At 39.7% G+C, this 11,655-nt stretch overlaps 1 long non-coding RNA gene across 1 annotated transcript; it reads left to right on the top strand.

The window, feature by feature from the left end:
• The first annotated feature begins 1,760 nt into the window (after positions 1-1,760).
• LOC122237727 lies at positions 1,761-11,092 on the top strand. Its single transcript, XR_006216346.1, has 3 exons — positions 1,761-2,432; positions 8,277-8,332; positions 10,946-11,092. It is a non-coding gene; the product is annotated as an uncharacterized LOC122237727 (long non-coding RNA).
• The last annotated feature ends 563 nt before the right edge of the window (positions 11,093-11,655 follow it).

Genomic DNA, 11,655 nt, shown 5'->3' with positions numbered 1-11,655 from the left:
AAACTGATGTAGGCTAGCTGGGTCCAATAACGCAAGGGCCAAGAGGATTTTTGGCTTTGTGCAGGATAGAAAACATAAGCCAAAAGGAATTGAGCAGTTTCTGAAGACATACAGTGCAGATACAGAGTGTTTGAGAAAACACAAAACTCAGGTTTTGCTTTGGAAGAAACACAAAAAAATAAAAGGTTACAACCAGAAGCCTTCCTAGGAAGTGAACTCAGAAAACAAACAAAACAAAACAAAACAAAACAAAACAAAACAAAACAAAACAAAAAACAAAGAGTGAGTGTCATCCTTATTTGGGGTCTGGAGTTTTTACTGAAGATTGTGTCCCAGTTCAGTATCTTCTCAGGAATCCAGGAACAAAAAGGAGTGTGTTTAGGTGTCCTCCGTAGATCACTTATGCCCTGAAGCCAGGGGTTTTGATTAGTCCTTGGTCATGGAAAATGTTCAGGATAACGCTACCCTGTCACCACTCCTTAGATGTTATCTGTTTTGCTGGAAGACTCCAAGGAAATCATTAACTCCTCCACTTTTCCAAGAAGGACATACATTATCTGTTCTATAAGGCCTGTATAAGGTGAGGGTGTAGGTCCAAGCAAGAATAAAGCAGAAAAAGGAGCAGAAAAAAGCAGTTTTTTATAGAATCCCTTTAGTTTTTTGGTCTCAAAACCTCAATAAAGCACCCACTCTGATGTTTTTTCCTCTTTTCCTGTCTCACTTTCCCCATTCACCAACATCTTATTTCTTGGAATCTTATAAATAAATGACTTGCAACCCCAACTTTAACCGAGGTTTTGCTTTGGAAGAAACACAAAAAAATAAAAGCTTACAACCAGAAGCATTCCTAGGAAGTAAGAATTCAGAATAAAATTCTGGAACTAGGTCACTCTGTTATCTTAAAGCATAACTACTTATCTGTCTTATCTGTGGGTCGGCCTGCAAGTCTAATACTGACTCTAGGCCAAGATAAGGAGGAGATAGGCTAGCTAGTAGTTTATAATGAGGTATTTAATGCTTGAAACCTTCTCAGCACCTAGAGCCACCTTATTTTTGCTGTTTAGGGATGTGGAGATTGATGGCTTACACCCAGTGAAATCAATTAGCAGCTGGCTTAGGTATATGCCCATTGGGGCATAAAAGTCCCTCCTGGAAATTTTTGCCCCAGCTCTCCTGAAACCAAGATTCCTCATATATGTCTTGGTAGTTCACATTCTGGTCAAAAAGAAAGGACCCTGGGGGTGCCTGGGTGGTTTAGTCGGCTGAGCTTCCGACTTCGACTCAGGTCCTGATCTCGCGGTTTGTGGGTTTGAGCCCCGTTGGGCTCTGTGCTGACAGCTCAGAGCCTGGAGCCTGCCTCAGATTCTGGGTCTCCCTCTCTCTCTCTGCACCCACCCCCCCACCCCCCCCCACCACTCTGTCTCTCTCTCTCCTTCAAAAATAAACATAAAAAAAAAAAAGAAAGAAAGAAAGAAAGAAAGGACTCTGGAAAACTGTGTGTAAAAATATCTTGGCCTTCCATACTGATCTGCATTTTATTTCTACTGCTCTGTACAAACTTGTTTAGCTTCATTAAAGCCGTACATGAATATACTCTGTGGGGCTTATGAATCCTTTCAATTATCTGCCCTGTGTAACCATCAAAGTCTCTCATCTTCAGAACATAACACAGATCCCATTGCTGATGGTAACTGGCATGCTGTGATGTCACAATTAATAAGAACTTCATCTTAGCTGATTTGGGATAAGGTACAGGCAAAGTGAAATACTGGATTATGGAGTCGTTCTAGCATTCAATTGATGTGATGTACTACTGGGTAGTAGCAGAGACTGATGATAAGTGACTTCGTGACCTAATGGAGTTTATGGGAGTTATCAGTTCTATTAATTCATAAGGTCCAGTGAGTGGAGTAGCAATCCATCATACAACAGAAAAGGTATATTTTGGATCAAGCTTCAGCATATGCAGTGAACCAAAGCCTGTTTCATAAAGTGGTGGCACAGTCTCCTTGTTACCCACTTGTGTTCCACTGATATCTCCCAGTTCACACCTCTATTACTTGAGGGTGTTGAAGCTTCTAGAGACCGAGGAAAATTAGAGGCTTATTTCAATAATTGTTTAGCTTGCTGTGTTGGTGTTATCTAAGAATAAGTTGCTGCTGCATTGAGCAGACCTGTGAAAAGAACTCTTGGATGTATACGTATTTTGAAGGAGTGAAAAATGGCCTAAGGTAACAATATATAGAGAATCTGTATACCTTGATAGGTTGGCTTGGGAACGTGGAAAGGCAAAGTAGAAGATTAGAGACAAGGTCATCTGAGAGGCGAATGCCGGCTGGATCTATGGGAATGAGCACACACAGAGAATTTCTGTGTTGCACACCGATCTCCACCACAGAGCATGCAATGTAGAAGAGACACTCATAAACCAGGTACCTGGAGGATGTAACCTAACCCTATCCATGGGTTCTCCAGTGCTGGAATAGTGGGTTCATGTGCAGTAGTCCTGGTGACAAGGATTTAAGTTATGCAGAGCCCGACAGCATTATCCCCTGTACATCATCTCCTTTAAGGTTGATTGAGTTTGCTCCTTTCCTGACAGTAAGTACTTGATATCCAATCACTAAATCAATCACATAACATACCTTCAACCCTTTCACACCCATACTGGATGTAAGTAAACCTGATTACATCCCCTGATTACGGCTTCTCTATCAGAAATTTCAGGGGAGTGCTGATAGTATGCCTGACTTCCTAACGTTGGATGCCACATAACAGAACATCAAACCAAGGATCCAGTTTACAGTGAAGAATTTGTGATTATGAGTGCATGATCACAGAATCCCCAGATTTTACCATAGACCCATCACTCTGAAGTAGTCAGCCAGATAGATCCCTGGCATGCCCTCGTCTGAGGCATCAGATGCGAAATGAAGCACTGCGAAGTTATGCAAATGTCCTCGAAGCTGCAATGTTTATGATAATTCAGGGACTCATTCATGCTGCTGTAGGACCAATAGGTGGGATATCTAGGTTCAGAGACCAAAGGCTGAAAGTCAGATGTATCATCAGACTCAGTGACTGCTAGAGACTGAAACATGCCTGCTCCTCCACACTCCTAATCCATATGTCAAAGTCATAACCCCCAATATCTCAGAATGTGACTGTATTTGGAGACAGGGTCTTTAAAAACTAATTAGGTTAAAATGAGGTCATTAGTGTGTGGCCTAATCCAGTACTAACTGGTGTTATTAGAAGAGGCAATCAGGACACAGACACACACAGAGGGAAGACCATCTGAAGGCAGAGAAGATAAGGCAGCCATCTGCAAGCCAAGAACAGAGTGCTCAGAAGAAACCACCCCATATAGATACCTTGATTTTGGACTTCTAGCTCCAGAATTATGAAATAATAAATTTCTATTGTTTAAGTCACCCAGGTTGTGGCACTTTGTTATGGTAGCCCTAGCAAACTAATACAGTGACCAACATACCTGTGTTTGTATTTGAGCTCTACAATACTGAACATGCCGGTTTGGGATCGGAAAGAAATTATCCTCTCCTGAACCTGAGTTTAGATTACTGAACCAATAGGCAAATGAAATATGACATTGGCAAGCATAACTGACCCTCATTATTAGAAGGAGTTAAGGTTATTCGTACACAATATGGACAAAGAGAAAGATGTCAAGCTTGAAGAAGTCACTGGGGAATGTCTCTGGGCTTCTCTGCTTTTAAATAGGAAATTGCAGCGACCCGTGTGAGAAAAGACCAAGGGAATAAAGAGCTTAGACCCCTCAGAGTTGACAGTGGGTCCCCTACTCAGCCAAGCAATATCCATTTAGAGTGAGGGAAAACTAGAAGGTAGAGATGAACATCATTTAGGGCTTTGGGTGTAGTTGCAACAGCTTGTTTCTTTTGTGTTATGTCCTTTCTTAGAGATTATGTCTGGTTACTTCCCTGTAACAGAGTGGGCTCTGTGATTTGTGAGGCCCAATTTAGAGTGAAAACACAGATCCCCTTGCTCCAAAAGCAGAAAGATAGAGCGCCTGGGTGGTTCCATCGGTTAAGTGTCTGACTCTTTGTTTCGGCTTAGGTCATGATCTCATGGTTCCTGAACTCAAGCCCCATGCCGGGCTCTGTGATGGCAGTGGAGCCTGCTTGTGGTTCTCTCTCTCCCTGTCTCTCTGGCCCTCTCCCACGCATGCTATCTCTGTCTCTCTCAAAATAAATAAATAAAATCTTAAAAAAAGAAAAGAAGAAAGAAAATACTGTTAAAAATACTAAAATGTGGCTTAAAAGTTTTCCTTTCTATTTTCCAATCTCTCTCTTGACCAGTCAGGGTGTTTTAAATTTGCTATTTAATGTGACGTTCTCTCCAGTAGGGGGGTAACTACAGGGAAAGTGAAGAGCTTTACAGGCGCCCAGGATGGCCTCTCAACTCAGCATGTGTGTGAATAACATTTGGGATGTCAGGCTGGCCCTTCTGCAAGCTGCAACACCAGCACACCATGCAGGGCAGGAGGATGTGGGTGGGTATTCAATTTTCCTTTTCCTGTCCCATGATGGACAGGTGGCCCACGAGGGATTGCAAGTTTCATGTTGGGAAGCACTGTGTCTCTGCGTTATGGGTGGACTCGTTATGGCTGGTCCCTGCCTCCTTGCCTGCAATGATGCCAGCCAGGACCAGGACTGCAACTGTTATGCTGACTCCATGACGCTGTGGGGCATGCAGCTCAACACCGACTCTCCTGGCACCTGTGCCCAGGCTGCTACAGGGTCAAATGGGGATGGTAGAACATAGGCCTACTTCCATGAATATAATCTGGTTGCTATGGCAGAAGGGAGGACTGGCAAGAATGAGCTGAGGGAGCCAGGGACCTGCAGTGCTAGAGGGAGCCTAGAATCTTTCCCATGGGGATGGTCAGAGGTGGAATAATTCAGAATCCTACACTCCAAGTACCACTCTTCCATGTTTACCCACACCACCACCCCCTTACCATACCCCCCGCACCCGCAACAGAGGCTTCATTGTTCCATCAGATTTCACTTGCAAAATCCAAGTTCAATGATGACAAAAATCAACTTTAAGCACCAAGCCTTACTGAACACAGATCTTGCAGGACTGCACTGGTCACAGGCCACTGAGTCTGGCTTTGTCTCAAAGAATAGAGAAGCCTGAGCAGATCTGAGCAGTGCAAGAGTTGGATGACAGCCAACACCTGTGGTGTCCTAGGTCACATTCCTTTATCTGACTCATTTTATCCGTAGCTGTAGGAATAGTTCTGTCTTGTGGGAAAAGCACTCACCTTGCCTGTGCTATATATAGCTCTACTTCTCTGCTTCAGGGCCATTGCGATAACCAAAGGAACTCACAAACACAAACCTGTGTGCAAATGCGGCATGAAAGTTTGTGGACGAAAAAGCACCTAAGGGCAACTTTCAGTCAGTGTGGGGAAGGAGTGGGTGGACCAAAGCACAGACCTTTCATTTTCCAGAGACTCATTTCTGAGGCATTATCAAAGCTTCCCAGAGATCCTGATGGAAGTGGAACTCTTCTACAGCTTTACCATTTGGCATTTGCTCCTTCCCCCTTCCTCACTCTTGCCTTCTGAAATCATCTCCCAAATAAATCTCTTGTACCCAAATCATTGCCTCGGGCATTCCTTTCTGGGAATGAAAATTAAGATGTGGGTGGGGAGAATGAGTAGCTGATACTATTACCTCCTTTACCTCTGCACCCCTCAATCATTCTCCAGTTCTTTAGCAATCATTCTCCAGTAATTTAAATACGTGAATTGTAGTCTTGAATGAAATTCCCAAGGCACGGATTGAGACTTCTAAAACCTGGGGAAATAAAAGCTTCATTTCAAAGCTGCAGTTTCCTTTTTTCCAAAAATCATAAGCCTTCCCTCCCCCCCTTATTTTTGAGCTCTTTTTCTTTTTTCTCCTTTATTCTGGCATTCTGGTGTAGTCTTAATAATTATCCCTTTAATTCCAAATGTATACAGCAACTAAGCAAACCACTGTTTGGGATGAAATCTTTGAGGTACTAATGGAGTTTTAAACTTCTAAGTCCAGTGTTCTTTTAATAATGTGGATTGATGTCTATGCCTTTTTGAGTCAGGGCTTTGTCAATAAAAATTGTGTTGCTCCTTTTGGGAGAAATGTTTCTTCTCTGGATATAGATTGTAACTGCACTTTGTAGCATGGCAATGCTTTCTTGCGTCGACATCAATGTTTTCATATTTGAACGGTCACTGAGGCCAGAACTAAGATCCAGGGGCCTGCAAATGTGATGTGAAAGCTTGGTCTCTGTCTTTGGTCGAGAAATAATCATGAAAAGAACTAGGCTAGATTTATGGAAGCTCACACAGACATACAAGACAAAACATTCTATATTCTAATCATAGTAAGCAGCCACTTCGTCACCCAAGCCAGACATTTTGGATTCATCCTTCTCTTCCTAACCAACGGCATTAATCCATCCGTGTGTCCTACTGACTCACCTCCCTTAATTTATTTTTATTCGTTCCTTTCTCTCTATCAGCACCTCCACAACTATATCCTTGGTTGAAACATTTCTCATCCATATCACATACTATATCTCTATTCTAATTTGTTTTTGACTCTTTCTTACCCTAAGATATCTCACACACAAAATAATGTTTAAGACTGTCAGGTCTCTAGATTAGTGTTGTTCCAGTACATCTTTGTACGATGATGGGTTTGTCTGAGACCTACAGTGTCTAATAGGATGACTACCATCAATATGTGAGCATTTGAAATATGGCTGGTGAGACTCAGGACTTATATTTTTAATTTTAAATAAAATTTACAATTAATATGTAAATATAAATTAAAATTTACAATTAAATAACCACATTTGGCTAAGGGCTACCATATTTAACAGTACACTTCTAGAATATAAACTTCATGAAGAAGCCTTTCCTTAGCCATCAGAGAGCAACTATTCTTTCTTACTTGTTCCTAAAACCCCTTGTACACATAATAGTTTACTTATTTATTTTTAACTAGTATGTCTTACACTGATAGGTTATAGCTTCTTAAGGGCAGAAATATTATCCTGAAAATAACAATAAAAATAACAACCTCAAAGCAATAAAGGAGATAGTTAACACTTACCTCCTCTCCCTACGTCTCTTCTTTAGTTTCAGAAAAGATTCCATGAACGGTTCTATTTTCTTAGAAAAGCCATTGGAATAACACCATTTTCTTTGACTCCACCGGTCACTTGTTCTTTATTGGGGGAAGATTCACTGGGTAGCATCATATGTGCTCCTATATGAGATAACTTTGGCTCAAAATTTGGTAACAAAGAATCACATCTTGACCAGGCCTTGGGGCAGCCTTCCCAAAGAAGACTTGGTGACTCAAAAACTGTCCATAATCTTTTCCACCTTCTACTATTACAGAAACTGAATTTGCGAGGTAGACCAAAATCTCCTATGTGAAGAGTGTGTAAATGTCTTTGACGTCACCTTTGCAATTTATTTTACTAACAGGTGACTTCCACAGTTTTGATTGGGAGGGGAAAAAATAAAGCTTCAATTTGCTCTCAAATTTAAGCCAGATTCTTCAATTCAGTTGTACCATGGAGCCCTATATATTAGGACTTATAAAGGCTTCATTTAATAATGATCCCTCCCTTTGATTTTTTTTGTCTCAGGCGGGTACCTAGAAAGAAGAATTGATCAGTGTTTGATACCTCTAATTCCCCAAGCCTAATAATCACTAGCAATTATTTAGGACTTACTGTGTGCCACAATGTGATGAATACTCTATTCTTTCTTTCATTCAGACAGTGTGTACTGAATACCTATGCTATTCCAAGAACTGTGCTAGGTAATAAGCATACAACAGTCAGCAAAACAGACCTGGTTTTTGCTTTTATTGAGCTTCTATTCTTTAGGGAAAGACAGATAATAAGCAAACAATAAAATACACAAAGAAAATAAACACATATTTGTGAGGTGCTTCGAAGGAAATAAACACAGTGCCATAATGCAAAACGATGGGGCATGGTGTGATACTTTTAGACAAGTGGAGTAACCCCTGCAGACATTTAATCAGAGACCTTAAGAATAAGAATAATGAGCCATACAAAGTTCTGTGGGAGGAGCGTTCCTGGTATAAGAAACAGTACATACAGAGATCCTGAGGTAGGTAGTAGCTTAAAAATCTGTGTGACAGGGACATAAAGAATATGGGGTGAGCAAAATACTCATAGTAAATTTGTTATTTTCTGTATTGCAGATGAAGAGGCAGAAGCATCGAGATGTAAACTAACACTCCCCAAAGTCACCCAGCGAGTGAGTGACAGAGCAAGAATTTGAACTGCATCTATAGGACTCCAGAGTTGATGGGTCAAGATCTTGAGTACCTAACATAATAAATATTTAAACAAAGGGGAGATAAATAAATAAGTGTTGGAGAAGGGATCTATATAGACCATTAAAACGTGTCTGATCAGCCAAAATATCAACACTAGTCTAGATTTAACACAATAAAACTTGAGTTAAAATCCTTTTGTGAGGGGCTCCTGAGTGGCTCAGTCGATTGAGTGACTCACTCCTGATTTTGGCTCAGGTCATGATCTCAGGGTTGGTGGGTTCAAACTCTGCATCAGGCTCTGCTCTGACAGTGCTGAGCCTGCTTGGGATCCTCTTTCTCTACCCTTCCCTTCTCCTCCCATCTCTCTCTCTCTCTCTCTCTCTCAAAATCAATAAATAAGCTTAAAAAAATCTTATTTTGAAAACAAACCTATTAGATTTCACATCCATATAGTTTAGTAGTTAGGTGACTTCCTACTATTTTTTTAAAATTGTTCTTTACATGATAACATCATTGTTTTAGCTACATAGAATTTGTTTAGTGTTAGTATAGTTTTCTACTTAATTCATAGGAGAATAGAAATCAGATTATGTTATCTTTAAGTTCCACCATGTTATGAAGCTATTATTATCAATATCTTTTATCTACTGGCTTTGAGATACAAATAACTTAATCTCCTAGGAGCATATCTCAGAATGACTCCCTAGGACTTACTTAGATTGAACTTTGGAAAAATCAGTGGAAATAGTAAGAGAGTCCTATTACAAATTCTCTGCTTACAGATACAAGAAGTCACTGACTAGAAGATATTCAATTATTACTTTGTCAGGATTTTTTAATATTTTATGGTCTGCAATCCTTTGAGAATTCAATGATGACTTTAAGAATTCTCCATCCAAAATATACATAGACGAATTCTGACGTTTTACAGTTTTTCTGTTCCCAAAAGCTATCATCTAAGGACATTAAATAATATTTTAAAGGGTTAATAATGCTTGCTTTAACGCCTTTGGTTCTGGATCATTTCTCCAGAAATATCTATGTAATATTTCCATATTTTTACTTATTTCCTGATTTTATGAGTCCTATAAACACAGGTTCCCTCCACTATCCAGAAGTAGAGTATTCCTATGAAACTTTTTATAAGCTGAAATGGCTTAAAGCCAAGACTGTTTTTTGCTTCCCCCAAATTTGCAATATGTCACTTTGCTTTTACCAAAGACCTACATTAGTACTACCTGTTTTTGCTACCTGAAAGAAATCTAAAGAGAATTTTTGTTTTTATCAAAAATCCATTGCCTGTATTAATGTAGGTCTTTCAAAAGAGAGAAGTGATATAAGGTGAACTTTCACAAAATGGAGGATACCTGTATGTATTTTTATTTTTTATACCTTTCCTTCCCACCCCCCCCCCCCATAACATCCTTTTTAAAGTTTAACAAAATGTGTGTGCACGTGTGTGTGGGTGTGTGTGGTGGGGGGAGGTGAGGCTTTCTCGATTTTCAGTCTTATTTCCAGCTCAGTCCTTTCCTCATTCCCTCAGGGTTGATGTGTAGTGGGATGCACTCCTTTCTACAAAGACACTCGTTCTATCAACAGCTTCTTGTTACCCATTTCTTTTTTTCTCAGACCACTTCTATTCCCTAGGTCTATTGCCTTTCTTGGGTTAGAAGATTTGAAAATTTCTATAACTTTTAGTATCAAATGATGCATTTACCAGGAAATGAGAGTAATAAGACCAAGGTCATGGTTCAATTTTTGTTTTAATATTTTATTCAGTAACCTCTTATTTTAAGGCCACATCCTAAGTACCAGAAATTAATGAAATACAGTACAAGTGAGTAAAGTTGATTAATTAGTTTTTTTATGTTTTAGAGCCTAGACCACTCTTTAGCTGCATCACAATTTCGCTTCTGCATTGATCTCCAGGAAAAGCAGGCATGAGTATGGAAGGATTGCATTGATATAGATACAAGGCAGAGTGGATATTTTCTCATCAGTGCTTCCCCAGAGTAGCACTGGTTGAGAAAATATAACATTCTCTTAGTTAACTTGAGAAGTGTTCAGATGGATGACAATCTACTCTTACAATTACCGTGTGGTAGTAATAACTACTACCAGCTAAAAGGGCCCCATGGTCAAACATTTAGGGAATCATTAAACTTAGGTGAGTCTTTGTATTTCTAGAAGAGTTTGTGAAGCTCCAACAGAGGATAATATAAGCGATGTTTTTAAAGCCTATATGACTCTGACTTTTGAATCACATTTCTTATAGAGCACAAAGGAACATTTATTTTTTGGAAGCTTTCTTTTTTTTTTTTCTTTTTTTTAAAAAAAAAATTTTTTTTAACATTTATTTATTTTTGAGACAGAGAGAGACAGAGCATGAACAGGGGAGGGTCACAGAGAGAAGGAGACACAGAATCCGAAACAGGCTCCAGGCTCTGAGCTGTCAGCACAGAGCCCAACGCGGGGCTCAAACCCACGGACCGTGAGATCATGACCTGAGCCGAAGTCGGACGCTTAACCGACTGAGCCACCCAGGCGCCCCTGGAAACTTTCTTTTATACTATGACCATGTGCTTTGACAGGGCATAAAGGAACAGCTCATGATTAAACATGGGAACATTCAGAAAATCCAGAGGAAGATTTGGGCTTTTCACAAAAATTAGATCATGACCCTTGGCGCTTTCTTCAGCATGAGAAAGCAAAGGATTGAGAAGTCGACAATACGCTTCACCTGAAAACACACCTAGATTGCACATTCTGAAATATTTAATTTGATATCCATATTCATTATAATTGTATTTTACATATTTGCAGAGAATAAATGATTGAAAAACATCTGTTGTTTGGTCTGACTTCCATAGCTCACATAGTTAGGGCTGTTACCCATTCCAGGGAACATGCAGTAAATCATTTTACGTTATCCTTCTATCAGAGTGGAAACCCTTCAAGGATTATCCTTTCAAATGATTGTGACTAAATTTTTATTATCTTCAAAAAATTTTTTTCAGCATAATCCAAATCAATTTATTTGCTGACATGGTTCAGAGCACCTTCTCTATAGGGCATATGTAATTGGACAAAGGAAAAGTCAGTCTGATGCTTTCCAATTTTTTCTTCATGGTCCAAATTTATAATAGTGGAAAAATTTTGGATAAAATTGCCATTTAACGTTTATAATTGATCGCTCAATGATGTAAGATTCCCATTCAATTCTCCTCATAAAAATGCATAAAATAAAATACCAAGCAATTGTGTCCTTTTGGTTTGGGGTGATGTATTAAATTTTCTAGGT

The sequence above is a fragment of the Panthera tigris genome, chromosome B1, assembly GCF_018350195.1.
Source record: "Panthera tigris isolate Pti1 chromosome B1, P.tigris_Pti1_mat1.1, whole genome shotgun sequence".
Lineage (NCBI taxonomy): Eukaryota > Metazoa > Chordata > Mammalia > Carnivora > Felidae > Panthera > Panthera tigris.
Note: the sequence above shows the minus strand (reverse complement) of the source record. Positions and strands in the feature narration are given on the sequence as shown.